The sequence below is a fragment of the Aedes albopictus genome, chromosome 2, assembly GCF_035046485.1.
Source record: "Aedes albopictus strain Foshan chromosome 2, AalbF5, whole genome shotgun sequence".
Taxonomy (NCBI): Eukaryota; Metazoa; Arthropoda; class Insecta; order Diptera; family Culicidae; genus Aedes; species Aedes albopictus.
Window position 1 is genome coordinate 2470256 of NC_085137.1, and position 14160 is coordinate 2484415.

Below are 14160 nucleotides of genomic sequence, written 5' to 3' on the forward strand. Positions count from 1 at the left end.
GAGCCAAATCTTGAAATGTATCACCTTCTAAATGGTATACAAAATGTGCCGTGCGCTTGATTGTGTATTATGCTCGTATAAACCATTGCCAGTACATAACCGTTAAAAATGCCATGGCCTACTGAGGCATCTCAAAATAATACCTAATGATAAAGTTTCTCGCTAGTAGGTATCTTTCTATATCAAAGAAAATGGATTTGTCAAGGGAAACAAAAATTCAATAAAAATAATGCCACCATAATTCTTAAACACAATTAAAACAAAACAAAGTAAAACATCACGTATGCTCAGATTTTTTATTTTATATGTGTTTTTGGGCAATTCTTTTGTGATTTTTTTTATATACCGTCAAACGGGGTTACTTGCAACACGATAACATACACTAAATGTGAAGTATGTTTCTTTGTTTATCGTGTAGCTACACTTTTAAAACGGTTTGCTCATTTTATGCCATAAAAACAAGTATGAAGATCGTGTTTCCCCTTTCCCCTATGGTGAATGTGCGATAAGTCTAGTAAGCTTAGCTAAAAGATAAAAGTCCAATAAACTTATCGACTAAGTAATGCAAAAAATCATTATTATATTCATCAACCACTATGGGATATCTTGCAACAGTTAAATTTGTCAAAACCTTCTGTTATTTATCTTCATTTCACGATATTTTTGACAGAAATAACCGAAACGGATCATTTCTTGGTTACGTAACGAGTTCATTTTCATATGACAACTCATTTTTTACATTTTTTTAACGTGATTTTCAAACATTGATAGGAAATACCATATTATGGAGTTTTATTCATGTTACATCTTGTTAATAGTTTAATTTAGTTTATGGGCGCTTTAAAACAATCACCAACATGAATTCTGAACCTAGATGGACTAAATTATTTTAGCTGAGTACCCAAATTAACGACTTTGATGTTTACAAAGTTCAATAGATGTGTTTCAATCATGTTATTTTAGCCACCACTTCAAACTGAAAACTACTTAAAGATGACTCACTCTACCTTTACAAGAAATGACAATTATCATTGTTGACATTTCAGGCCAAACATGTCTAAAGGTCCAATCTGCAGAAGAGAGGCTCTCTTTGGTTTTCCTCTCTTTCGTTAATATCTCAGCTGTTTATTTGAATTATGATTGTCTCCTTGCATGGAACGATGGTCAAAACAATCGTCTTTTGATTTGTACTGCAAAAGTAGTTGAAAAGTGTACCATTACATTGCAATAATTGAAAGAGAAAGTGAACAAAGAGAGCCTCTCAAATGCAGATAGGACCTATTGAAATGTTTGGCCTGATTTTGTTACGAGTACTATGTCACGAAATCCATATATATATTATATTTGAGGGACGTGAGACCTGTTGTTAAACGATATACTCTCACTTGCAATAACTATCAACCCTTTCATAGAAAATTATATGTCAATTGGTTAGTGTACATCTTATCAATGCATTTTTCATGCATTACATCAACAATTTACAATACGACTAAGCACTAGAATGTTCGTGCTGTTTAATGTTAGCTAACTTAACGTAATGTCCTGTGTTGCAAGTTACCCCACAGATGGGGAAACTTGCAACAAGCATGTATTTCGCACCTCCTGATTAGGTGACAACATAGTTTGATAAATCAATTGCTGCATAGTATTCTACTCTGGGAAATTAGGGTACACGATGCTTTACAGGATGGTTCAAATGTTTAGATTTTCAATGATATTGCTTCAAAGTCGAGAAGTGTTTCAAGTTACTCCATTTGACGGTACCTAAAAATCCCAATTTCACTAAATAGTAAATCGTGAATAAAACCGAAGACGGCTAATAACAAGACAGACAGCTCCCACCCCGTAGCAGGCGACATGGTTGAAACGCCCTCAACGATTCACAGGAACATTAAAACATGATTGTGTGCGTGTGCATGCTAATACGTACATGGAAATTATAGCATCGCACGCACACTCATTCATGATGTTGTTCCCTGAAGTCGTTCGCGGCGCTAGTGTGCTTGTAGCTCCCAAAGTATAAGGACCAAGAAGGTAGATGTCTGTCTTGTTATTAGTCGTCTTCGATAAAACGGAGAGAAAAAACGCAATGCTGTCTTCGGCAAAGTTTTCCCTCATAAAATTTCCGATCTTTTTATGGAAATTGTTTTAAATTAGCATTAAGTTCAGATACTTTTTATGATTGGTAAAAGGCACAGTATATCATAAACACGATGTGTCTGGTAGAAAAAATTTATTACAAAAAAATAGGCATCGCTAATTTTTACGTTACGTGAAAGTTGACGCTACTAGCTTTCATTCAAGCCCAACATCGAAATATTCCATCGGGGGAACATTTTCATACAAAAATTGGGTATGTTTGTTAAGTAGAAATAGGGATTAATTTGGAACCGTTCATTTTGTATGGGGAAAAACAGTATTCTGAAAAAGTTGTTCGAGATCCCTCGGTGGATTTTTTTGAGGGACCGTGCAAATGAAAGCTGGAAGCCTCTATTTTGAATAGCGAAAAATTTGGCGATGCCCATTTTTTTGTTATAAACCTTTCCCATACACACGCCGTGTATAAAATGACAAATTTTAGTAAATTCAAAAATTCAGTATCAAAAAGTTACCCGCAAATCATGTCGTTAATTTTTTTTTCCAAGTAGTTTGGATCCATATCAAGCTGTAAAAAATATAAAATAGTGTGTATTGCCAATTTTTGTACGGTAAAAAATATTTGTATGAAATTTATTACGAAAAATGGCCATTTTTTCAAAAATCTCGCCGGGGCGACCTCTAAACGTCATTTCTGAAAGTTGATGTCATACAAAAGTTTGTTTCTTACGCTGCTAGTACACAGGGTCAAATATTTGTCCGAAAAGAAACCAATGCTCAAATATCTTGTTTGACTCGATCAAATTTTCATTAGTGTCAAACTGATGTTGTTTCTTGAGTTCTTTCCTTGTCAAATATTTGACCCTGTGTACTACTGGCCTTACACCCTCAGCTATCATTTGCAGAGTGAGCCGGTGAGCCCCCAAGCTTTTCGACCATGTGCATGTGCATGTGTGCATGTTGCGGTTTTACGTTAAAACTCCCCCAGAGCCAAAATACGTGGAACAAATTTTCAGTACAAAACGCTTTCTGACAAAAAAATTAAATAGTTTTCAAAGGTGGGGGTTTCTAGCTACGTCAATGTCTGTAATATAAATGATCATTTATACGTAGAAATAGGGTATGTGTTCCATCAGTAATCTCATGCTCCCATATTCATCCTATTCGAAAACAAGCGATTACGGCACCGATTCATTCCGTTCTTTTTGTTTTCATGCGTGCTCACTCCTAACAAAAAATACAAAAATAAGAAACAAAACAAACAACGCTGCAATCCTTTGATTTTCGTAGGATGAAAATGGGAGCCACATGCTTAATAAGGGAACCAGTACCCTAATTAATTATTGTTGCGCTCCTCGTTATTCACATCGACATCAGCGAATTACGGTTTGATTGGTGCACCAGATTGTCTTTTTGAAAAAAGCTCCGAAACACACGGATTAAATTATTCCGTTTAGCTCAAAGTGAACCTGTGGCCTTTCGGTACGTGTACGACAAAAGCGAAAAGAAAAAAAAAATAAAACAAATTATAAAAATATAAGCCCAAGAGCGGAACGTAAACCCCGTAAAGGGCAGGAAAAGTAAACAGCGCAAAAAAGGAAAGAATTCTCATCATAAGCTCAACCTTTCGCAGACAACGGGCACTCAACACAGCATCCAGTCGGGAGTGCATTGCTGACGAAGTCAACGCACGTTAAACGAGTGAACAACTTTCATTGTGCTTCTGTGCTCCATCTGCTATGGATCGTGGACCAACAGAAAAGGAATCAAAAGGAATGGAATATGATCATGAATGAATAAGAATGGAATGCAATGTTCGTGATGAGAATGGAAGGAAATTATCTAAATTACATTAAACATGAGTAACTTGACCCGGAACAAACATGTCTCGTTTCAATAATATGAAGCAGCCGCAGAAGTTTACATTCAAGGGTATTTAAAAACAGTTGTGAGCGTGTTTCTCTTACTTCTGGCGTTACAATCCCACTGGAACAGAGCCCACTTGTTGGCACTGTGAACCCTGGTACAATACAGTTATAACAACTGAAAGCTTTATTTGCCAACTAATCATATTTGCAATGGCAATCCTGTGGCATTGTCGACATTGAATAGGAAATACGACAAGTTTCCAACCCGAGAGAATCCTCCACTGAAATTTAAACAGTCCCATCCATCTAAGCATAGCAAAACAGTCAAATAACATAAATAACTTGGATGACTGGTCGATCCTAAATAAATGTCAGCACTTCAGACCTTGAAATTGCACCAGTGATCTAAATTTCTGCCAAAAATAACGGATTTATGAAACCGAATTAGTAGTTCAAAAGTTTAGCATTCATACATACACTCTATGTTAGAACATCGAGCACCATTTTCGAGATCAAACTAAAATTTATTCCCTAGGAGCAAAATCTTGGGTGCATGTACCATCAGCTAAAAAATCTTCTAATGGACTAATGCAATTCGATGCATGTTGGCATCGTAAACCCAATTACCGATACAGCATGCTTGTAATCATGATCAATAAGTCCGCAATTCACCACGAAATTCCAATCTCCCCATCATTGCCTGAAAGAGAATCATCGAGCACATTGTGTTAAATATGCGGCAACAACACCACGTCGCCAGACTGGACCATGCGATTTAATGCATTTGGTTCGTCGTAGAAAGAGGAACGGATTTCGCAATTGCTTACACTTCCCTCGTTCACTCTAGTTAAGCCGTTTAGAAGTAGCGATTCCGCCCGAATACATTTCCCTACGAATGTGAATGATATTAATACGACCATGGCGATGCGATGGCAATGCATGCATGTGGAGAGCGTAAACAACGGGCTCCATCCCTAACTTTGTGTAGCAATATGCAAAATAATCTCATATGCAATGTTATTCTTTTCTTATGTTTTATACTAGACATTCTTCCCCAACGAAGCAGAAGATTGTGATCTCAGTTTGAAGTTTGCCAAAAGGTTGTGATACTTTTATCGTTTGCCAATGTATGTGCAGTTTGCCAATTTCACGTAACTCGTCTTCGGTGTTTGGCAGCACCCTTTTAGAAACCAATAAAACTTTTTGGGTACCGTAAAACGGGGTATCGATCAGCGGGGTAACATTGATCGGTTTGATCCACCTCATGAAATGTTCAAAAGAATAATTTTCATTGAATTATTTTTATGCTCAGGAATGGCATTTCGTAATCTGTAATTTCTTAACTACTACATGTCATGAAATTCACGACAATAGAGTTTCATAAACATATAAATAAACCGATTTACCATAATTGTGTTTCTTAACGCTTTGAGATACATTCTGAAACATTCATGCTTGACATTAATACTAGATACAATTTGAGATTCGAAATCACTGTATTAACTCGATATGAGATCCCAGAGTAAGATTTCATAAATGAAACCTTTTTGAAAGTGCTCTCTTGCATTTTTTTTTGAAAGATTTATTAAAACTAGACTTTTAATTCCTTAAGCCATTGTCTACCTTTAGGCGTTATTCGCGGTTTAGATGATTTTATTCCTAAAATATCTCAAAAAGTACATAAATTGTAAGAATTTGGGCAACATATTCGAAATCAGGGACTCCCAATTTAGTAAGGGTATTTTCAACATAAACGAACATTGATTACTGACATGATCAATGTTACCCCACATCAACAAAATCAAAAATAAGCCTTTTTAAACATGTTTTAAAGTTGTACAATACTTTTCGAGTAATTTAACACATACTCAGAGGGCCAGTACTCGTTTTAAAAATATAAAACATGCAACGTTTTGCTTTTGCAACGGAATTATTCAAGATAAATCGAATTTTTTTAACAATGTTATCCCGGATTACGGTATGTATTTTAGAGCATTTTTTTCCAAAATTTATCTACACTAACTATTGAAACGGGGTAAAAATGTTATAATTTGTCTTTGAATCAATCATTTTCTTAGCGCAACGTCCCAACTTGGACAAAGGCTGCTGCTCAGCTTAATGTTTTATGAGCACTTACGTAATTCATGGACGGCCCCTAATGACCATTTTGTAAGTGCGATCGTGTGGCAGGCACGAAGATATTCGAGAAGTTCCTGGATATACCGGGATCGAACCCTTCACCTTCAGCAAGGTCATGCTGAATACCTACGCCACAGGCAAACAGACGTCTTACTCTACTCACTTCCCATTGTTTCCCCTTTTAACGGACTATTCAAATATTCCGTACTTCGCAAATCGCTCGCATCGTTTTTGCTTCTGTTTGACGTTTGCTCACTACCGCCATCTACTCAGTGGGTTTGCGTACCACAGCGTAATTTGCATTGGGTCTGTTTGCGTGACGATTTTTTATCGTATTTTATTCCAAGTGATACGTCTTTTTGTCTGTGCCTCCCCGAGTAGAAGTAAAAATCAAAACAATATCATCTTTTGATATTCCTCAGTGAAGTACTCAAGATCATAATAAGCTATTGGTTTGTTTGACATAAGAGATAAAAGATCAAAAATAAGTTTAAAAATTAGTATGGGGGAGAACATAATATCTCATTTTTATATTATAAGATCAGACTAATATCTGGGGAGATCTGGGCTGCAGCACATCAAACTAATATCATATAAAATGATCTGACAGATAGATTAGAGTAAAAAAAATAAAAATGGCCGTGACCAGAATCGAACTTATGGCCTTGTGATTTATGAGCAGTGACATTATCACTGCATTACGCCTCATATCTGAAAATGGGAGATAACAAGAGCATCAAGTTCTACGTTTTCCAAGGTATTTGCGACTCATGGTAGCTGTGTTGGTTTGGTCCTGCCAAGTTGTAGATGAGTGTGTGGAAGAACTAATTTTGATCTTTACTAGTAGTTTTCAGATCTTACCATTTTCGGATGTTATAGATGAATGTGTGAAAGAACTGATATTGATCTTGAGCAATAGTTTTCAAATCTTTCTATTTCTGGATGTTGCAGATGGAAATGTGAAGAGCTAATTTTGATCTTAGGCTGTATTTTTCAGATTTTCCAATAATAAATGTTCTATTGCAGAATATTAATACAGTTTCTACCCGAAATTTGCAAACTGAAGCGATAGTATGGAAAATAAAAATGAATTAAGGCTAAATTAGGAATTGCATATTTTCCTAAACTAAGAGAGCACATTTCTCTAGATGATTTCACATTTTATGCCTATTATCTGAATTGTTAACAAAGCTAGTGATCCAAACTTTTAAAACGACATGTGTAGAAACATGTTTGGATTATTTTGCGCCTAAAACAGGACGAATTTCCAACAATATCACGCAATTAATGAAGTACTAGATTGTTGTAATGAGCTGATTTTTTGTATGGTGAGAAGGTAAATGCTCCATTTCTGCAATGAAATGACGCAAAAAGCGTGGCTATCATGATTCCTTGCCTAATTTAATGCTGTTTGAGCAAAACTGTGTTATTGTTTTCTCCATTTTTTGCAACAAAGTTTTCCAAAATTTTGTTCCAACAACATTAAATAAGGCAAGAAATCATAACACTCACGCTTTTTGCTTAATTTCGTTGCAGAAACGGAGAATTTACCTTCTAGCCATCAAAAAATCAGCTAAACATCTAGTACTTCACTGAACGTTCCCTATTGTGAACTGTCGCCCAGAAAAGCTTTGGAAACATTCAGAAGATCGTAGTCGTCACGACTGTTGTCTGTTCGTATACCCGAGGCAGAATCACTACGCAATTTGTTGGTTGAAACTCAAAAAGCTGGTCGTTTGCAGCGGTATGTTTTGTTGAATCTAGAATCAAATGATTCGTTTTTCGAAATGGTCGTTTTTTGCTTAGCGGGTCGATAAAGCTCCCAAATTGTCAGGAATTCTGGGAGGAATCTCTAGCAAAAAATTTCTGAAGAAATCTCTTGAGGAGTTCCTAGAGGAAATTTTGGAGAAATTGGAGAAATCCCCGAAGGAATTGCTGGAGGATTTCCTGAAGCAATTCCTGAGAAAATCTCTAGAAAGAATCCTGGAGGAATGCCTGGAGAAACTTCTGAACAAATTCCTGGCGTAAATCCTGGAAAGACCCAGCAGACCCTTGGAAACATTCCTGGAAGAATTCCCGGAGAAATCTCCAGAGGAGTTCTGGGAGAAATTGCTAGAGAAGTTTCTGGAGGATTCCCTGGAGGAATCTCTGGGAATATATATCCCTGGAGAAAATCGAGGATTAATCCCTGGAGGAATCCCTGAAGCAATTTCTGAGCGAATCTCTGGAGGAATTCCTGGAGGAATGTCTGGAGGAATCCTTGAGAAATTCCTGGAGAATTTCCTGAAAGAATCTATGAAGAAATCCCTAGAGAATTTCCTGAAGAAATTCCTAGAGGAATTGCTAACATAGTTTCTGGAAGATGCCCATAAGCAATTCCTGGAAAAATTCCTAGACGAATTCCCGAAGAAGTTCTTGGGGTACTTCCTGGAAAAATTCCTGGAGAAATACCTGGATAAAATCCTGGAGGAATGTCTGGAAAAAATCCTAGTGGTATTCCTGTGGGAATTGCTGGAGGAATCTCTAGAGGAATTCTTGAAAGAATTACTAGAGGAATCTGCAGAGGAATTCTGAGAGATTTCTAATTCTATTTCTGTTATTTTTTCTATTTCTAAAAAAAATTCATAAGGAAATTCCTGGAGGAATTCCGGGAGAAATCATTGAAGGAATTCCTAAAAAATCCCTGGGGGAATTCTTGAAAAAATTTGTGTAGAAATTCCTGGATAAAATGCTGGAGGAATGACTGGTGGTATTCTTTGAGGTATTCCTGTGGGAATTGCTGGAGGAAGCCATGATGAAATTCCTGGAGGAATATCCAGAGAAATTCTTGAAAGAATTACTGAATACATTTTTAGAGAAATCTCTTCTAGAGGAATTCTAGGAGATTTTCAACATTTCAAAAGGGCGTACCTGCTTTTGCAAGCAATGCCTTCTCATAAAGCTGTGGACCGTATCTCATCCCTCCCGAGCAATCCATTAGCACAAATAGAAAGATAAAATCCTCTTTCGTTTAATGGATGTGAATTGCGTAAGATGAATGATATATGATGCACAGCTCTGTGAGAAGTAATTGGTTGTAAAAGCAGTTACGCCCTTTTGAAATGCTGATGCCGATTTCTATTATTTTTCTATTTCTGGAAAAATCCCTTGAAAAAGTCATGGAGGAATTTCTGTACGAATTTTTGGAAAAAATCCTCGCAGGAATTTCTGAAGGAATCTCTGGGGGAATCCTTGATGAAATTTGTGAAGAAATCTCTGGAGGAATCTTTAGAGGAATTCCTGGAGAAATACTGGAGGAATCCCTGAAAAATTCCTGAAGCTATTCCTGGAGATTTTCATGGAAAAATTTCTGAAGAAATTCCTAGAGGATTTACTGGAAGAATCCTAAGAGGAACTTCTGGAGGATTCCCTGGAGAAATTCGAGGATTAATCCCTGGAGGAATCCCTGAAGTAATTCATAAAGGAATCTCAGGAGAAATCCCTAGAGAAATGCTTAGAGGAATCTCTGAAAAATTCCTGAGGGTATTCCTAGAGAAACCAGTTCATGGAGAAATTCCTGGATAAAATCTTGGAGGAATGCCTGGAGGAATTTCTGGAGGTTTTCCTTTGGGAATTGCTGGAAGAATGCTTGATGGAATTGCTGGAGGAATTTCTAGGGAAACTTCAGGAGAAATTCCTAGAGAAATCCTCGAAGGAATTTCTGAAGAAATCCCTTGGTAAATCCTTGGAGAATTTTGTGGAGAAATCCTTGGGAATCCCTGAAGAAGTTTCTGGAGGATTTTTTTAGTAGAATTCCTAGGGGAATCCCTGCTGCAATTCCTGGAGGAAAATCTGGAAAAATGCTTGGAGGACTTCCTAAAAAAACTCTAAAACGTATTCCTAGAGAAAATCCTGGAAGAACTTTTTAATGATTTCCTGGAGAAACTCCTGGATGAATTGCTGACATAATTTATAATGGAATTCCTTGATTAATTCCTGGTGAAATTCCTGGAGGTATCCCTGAAGATATTCCGAGAGGAATTCCTCGAGGAGACCCTGGAGAAATTCCTGGATGAATTCCTGGAGGAATGCCTGCATGAATTTCTGGAGATATCCCAGGAAGAATGGATGAGTTCTTGAAGCAATTTCTGGAGGAACATCTGGTGGAATAGCTGAAAAAAATTCTGGAAAAAATCTCTGCAAGAATCCAAGGAGGAATCCATGAAAAAATACCTGGAAATAATCCTGGAAGAATGGCTAGGAGAATTCTTGGAGGATTCCCTGAAGTAATTCCTGGAGAAATCTTTGAAGAAATTCCTGTAGGAGCCTCTGCAAAAATTCACTTGAAGATTTCCTGGATAAATTTCTGTAGGAATTCTTGGTGAAATTCTTGGAAAAGTCCCGGAAGCAATTCCTGGAGGAATCTCTGGATGAAGTCCTGAAGGAATGGCGAAATTTCTAGAGAAATATTAGAAGGTAAATTCCTGGAGGAATATTAAGAAAAATCCCTGCGGAATGCCCAGAGGAATCTCTGGAAAAATTTCTGGAGGAATTCCTGAAGAAATTCGTGGATGAATCTTTTAAGAAATTTGTAGAGTAATACCAGGAATAATTCCTGAAGAAATTGCAGTTGAAATTATTGGAGAAATTCTAGAGGAATTCTTACAAGAGTTCCTGGAGAAACTCCAGAAGGAATTCCTAATGGAATCCCAAAACAGTTCCTGAAGGAAGCACTGAATTAAAGTAGTTCCTTAAAAATACAAGGAGAAATTTCTGAAGGAATCCTAAGAAAAGTTCCTCGGAGAATCTTTGGAGGATTTTTTTAAATCAGTTGTTCCAGGAAGAATCACAGAAGAAATTCCCGAGTTAAGCCCTGCAGAAATTCTTGGAGGAATCCCTGGATGATATCCCATAGAAATACCTGTATGGATTAACGTAGGAAACTTTAGAAATGCTCATGAAGGAATCTCTAGAAGAATTCCTGGAGGAATTTCTGGAGTAATCTGTAGAGGCTTTTAATAAGGAATCCCTGTATAAATTTTTAGGGGAATCCCTGCATAAATTCCCAGAGGAATCCCTGGAATAATTCCTGGAGTAATCTCTAAAGAATCATCTGCGGAGGAATCCCTTGAGAAATTCCTGGAGGAATCCCAGAAAGAATTCCTGAAGAAATTGCAGATGGAATCCTTTGAGAAATCCCGAAAAATCTGAGAAAAGTTCGTGGAGGATCTCCTTGAGGAATCCCTGAAGCAGTTCCTGAAGAATCACTGCAAGAGTTTCTGAAGAAAGGGGCCGTTCATAAACCACGTAGAATTTTGGGGGGGGGGGAGGGGCGGTTCTGGCCAAAGTCTACGCTCCATACAAATTTTAAAATTTTTGTATGGACGAAAGTCTACGAGGGGGGAGGGGGGGTCTGACACGGACAAAATTTGGTTTACGTGGTTTATGAACAGCCCCAAACACCAGGAGGAATCCCGGAAGCAATTCTTCGAGGCATTCCTGAGGGAATCCCTAAACAGTCCATGGAGAAAGTACTGGATTAATTCCTGGGAGAGTTCCTGAAAGAATTCCAAGAGGAATGCCTAAAGGAATTCTAAAAAGTGTTCCTGCGGGGATCCTTGGAGGATTTTTTAAAATAATCCCTGGAGTTTTTCCAGAAAAAACACAGAAGAAATTCCTGGGTGAAACCCTGGAGGAATTCTTGAAGGAAAACCTGGATCAATTCCTGAAAAAAATCCCATGAGGAATTCCTTAGGAAATCTCAGGAAAGCTTTCTTAACAAATTCCTGGAAGAATTTCGGTAGAAAAAAAACATGAAGAAATCCAGGTCTGCAATAATTTTTGGACGAATTATTGTTGGAATCTTTAGATGGGCTCACTCTGGAAAATTTGACATGCTGTTTTTGTATTTTCCATGAATAGACATCACAACATTGAATGGCTTAACCAAGCTTGTTATTTGGTAAAATTCTATGGTAAGATTGAACTGATTCTCTTGGAGAAATATTTGGCGAAATTACTTGTAGTTTTCTAGAAAAAAAAGTTTTGATAATTGTGGATATAAACCTTAATTACACATGTTTACAAAATAAAACGAAAGTCGTGAACTTCTGTCAACGACCAAAATTTTTGAAGCACAATTTAGTGCTGATTTCGAAACCGACCTTCAAAAAGTTTAATGTAGAACAGTTTTTAAGTTTTAGCTCAATATCGAGTTTTGTAACTTTTCACAATATGTAATTTACTAAAATTCAAATATATTGCGTTTTGTTCAACCAATTTTAAATTTTTTTCCATAAATTAAAAGCTGAATACAATACCATTCGATCATCTGAATACAGGATTTGCGTCAGTGTTGCGAATACTCACTTGCAAGTGTGATACTCACTTGCATCTATCTCAGTCCAGAAGCATGCTAGCAAAAAATGATGTTTAATGGGCTTTTGCATTGTTGTTTAATCTAAAAGTTTGCCGAGTTAAGTAAAGATCACAAACGCATACCAAAGTTGGGAGAGAGCTGTGAGTACGAGGTGAGTAAAATTCGTGTAATTTATACTCACCTAGTGCTCACAGCTCTCTCACAACTTTGATATGCGTTTGCGACCATTACTTTATTCAGCAAACTTTTAGATTAAACAACAATCCAAAAGCCCTTCAAACATCATTTTTTGATATCATGCTTCTGGACTGAGAAAGAAGCAAGTGAGTATAACTTTTCGCTAGTGAGTATTCCCAACACTGGCGTCAGATTGATGAAATTCAAGATATTGGCGAGTTTTAGGGACGATCTTCTTAAATTTTAGCAAAATTCCCAAAATTTTTTGAAGAAATGTATTTTTTTTAATAAGAAAAAAAAACAACTAAAAAATTCTTTCTCAACGTTTATTTGACATATCATATGTAGGCGAGTAACAGTAAAAATTTCAGCTCAATCGGAGCATTTATTACGGAGAATGAGATGTTTGAAGTGAGCGACTTTGCTTAAAAATAGAACAAAAATCGATTTCAAATCATCAACCTTGTATGGAAAGTCGAAAAAAATTCCCCTCTACTGTAATTTTTTTCCTTCGCGTTTTCGAACTCAGGGCATGATTCTACACCAAAAATTATCATCAGCTTACCGAGTTCAAAAATGCTGTAAACTAGTGTTATTAGGACAGTTTTTTTTCAGATATTTTTTTCTGGAACTCTGAGTTATTGATAATCTTTGAGTTAGTTCGATTTAAAAAAAAACAAAAAATCTGGTGGCTAGAGAGAGAGGGCACGGCACCCCCCACCCCTGACCCCCTCTGGCTACACCCATGCTAATATCTATCTTCATCTTTTAAAAACAATCGATAGTCTTTTCGATGGTTTGAACATTCTACTGTCTTTTCGTTCGAACGCGTGCACCAAATCTAATAAAAACAGAACTGCAATCTTAATTGTTCGACAATTGACAAATTATTCTACTTATACATTTTATTTGGTAGTTTATTGTTATGAAGAAAACGAAAACTTCTTGATATTAGTCATGACAGATTCCGACAGAAGTGGGAATCGAACTCAAACTCCGTGGCTTACGAATTACGATACGCCTAAACTGCCTATGATCGCATAATTGTCCCATATGAATAGGAAACCCAGCAAAGATATGACTGATATGCGATCATGGGTAGTAAACGGCTGGCGTACTGTGCTTATTTCACCTTGCATGTTAGAGCATCAAGTTTCCAAAATAGCCCCCTCTGCCCAAATGGTCCTTAACCCTATTACTGCGTTCACTGACATCCAGCAAATTCTCAATAACCCGTAGAAAGAGCATTTTAGTCACGGTCATGCTAATGGTTATTATTGTGTGCAGTTCAGTCATCATTCCGGAAATTCCAGTCGTCAATAAACAAGTTGTGGGGTTTGCCATAATAAACAATAATGCCGTTCAAACGAAGATTTTCTTCAATGCTTCTTTTTTTTCACGAACAGTAGAAAAGCAGGATGATGCGAAACAATTATTGTTAACCCTTTCTTTCACATGGGTTTCGTTTCGTTTTTCAAACGGTTGCACAAATCAAATACATACCTATATTGCTTTTTTTTA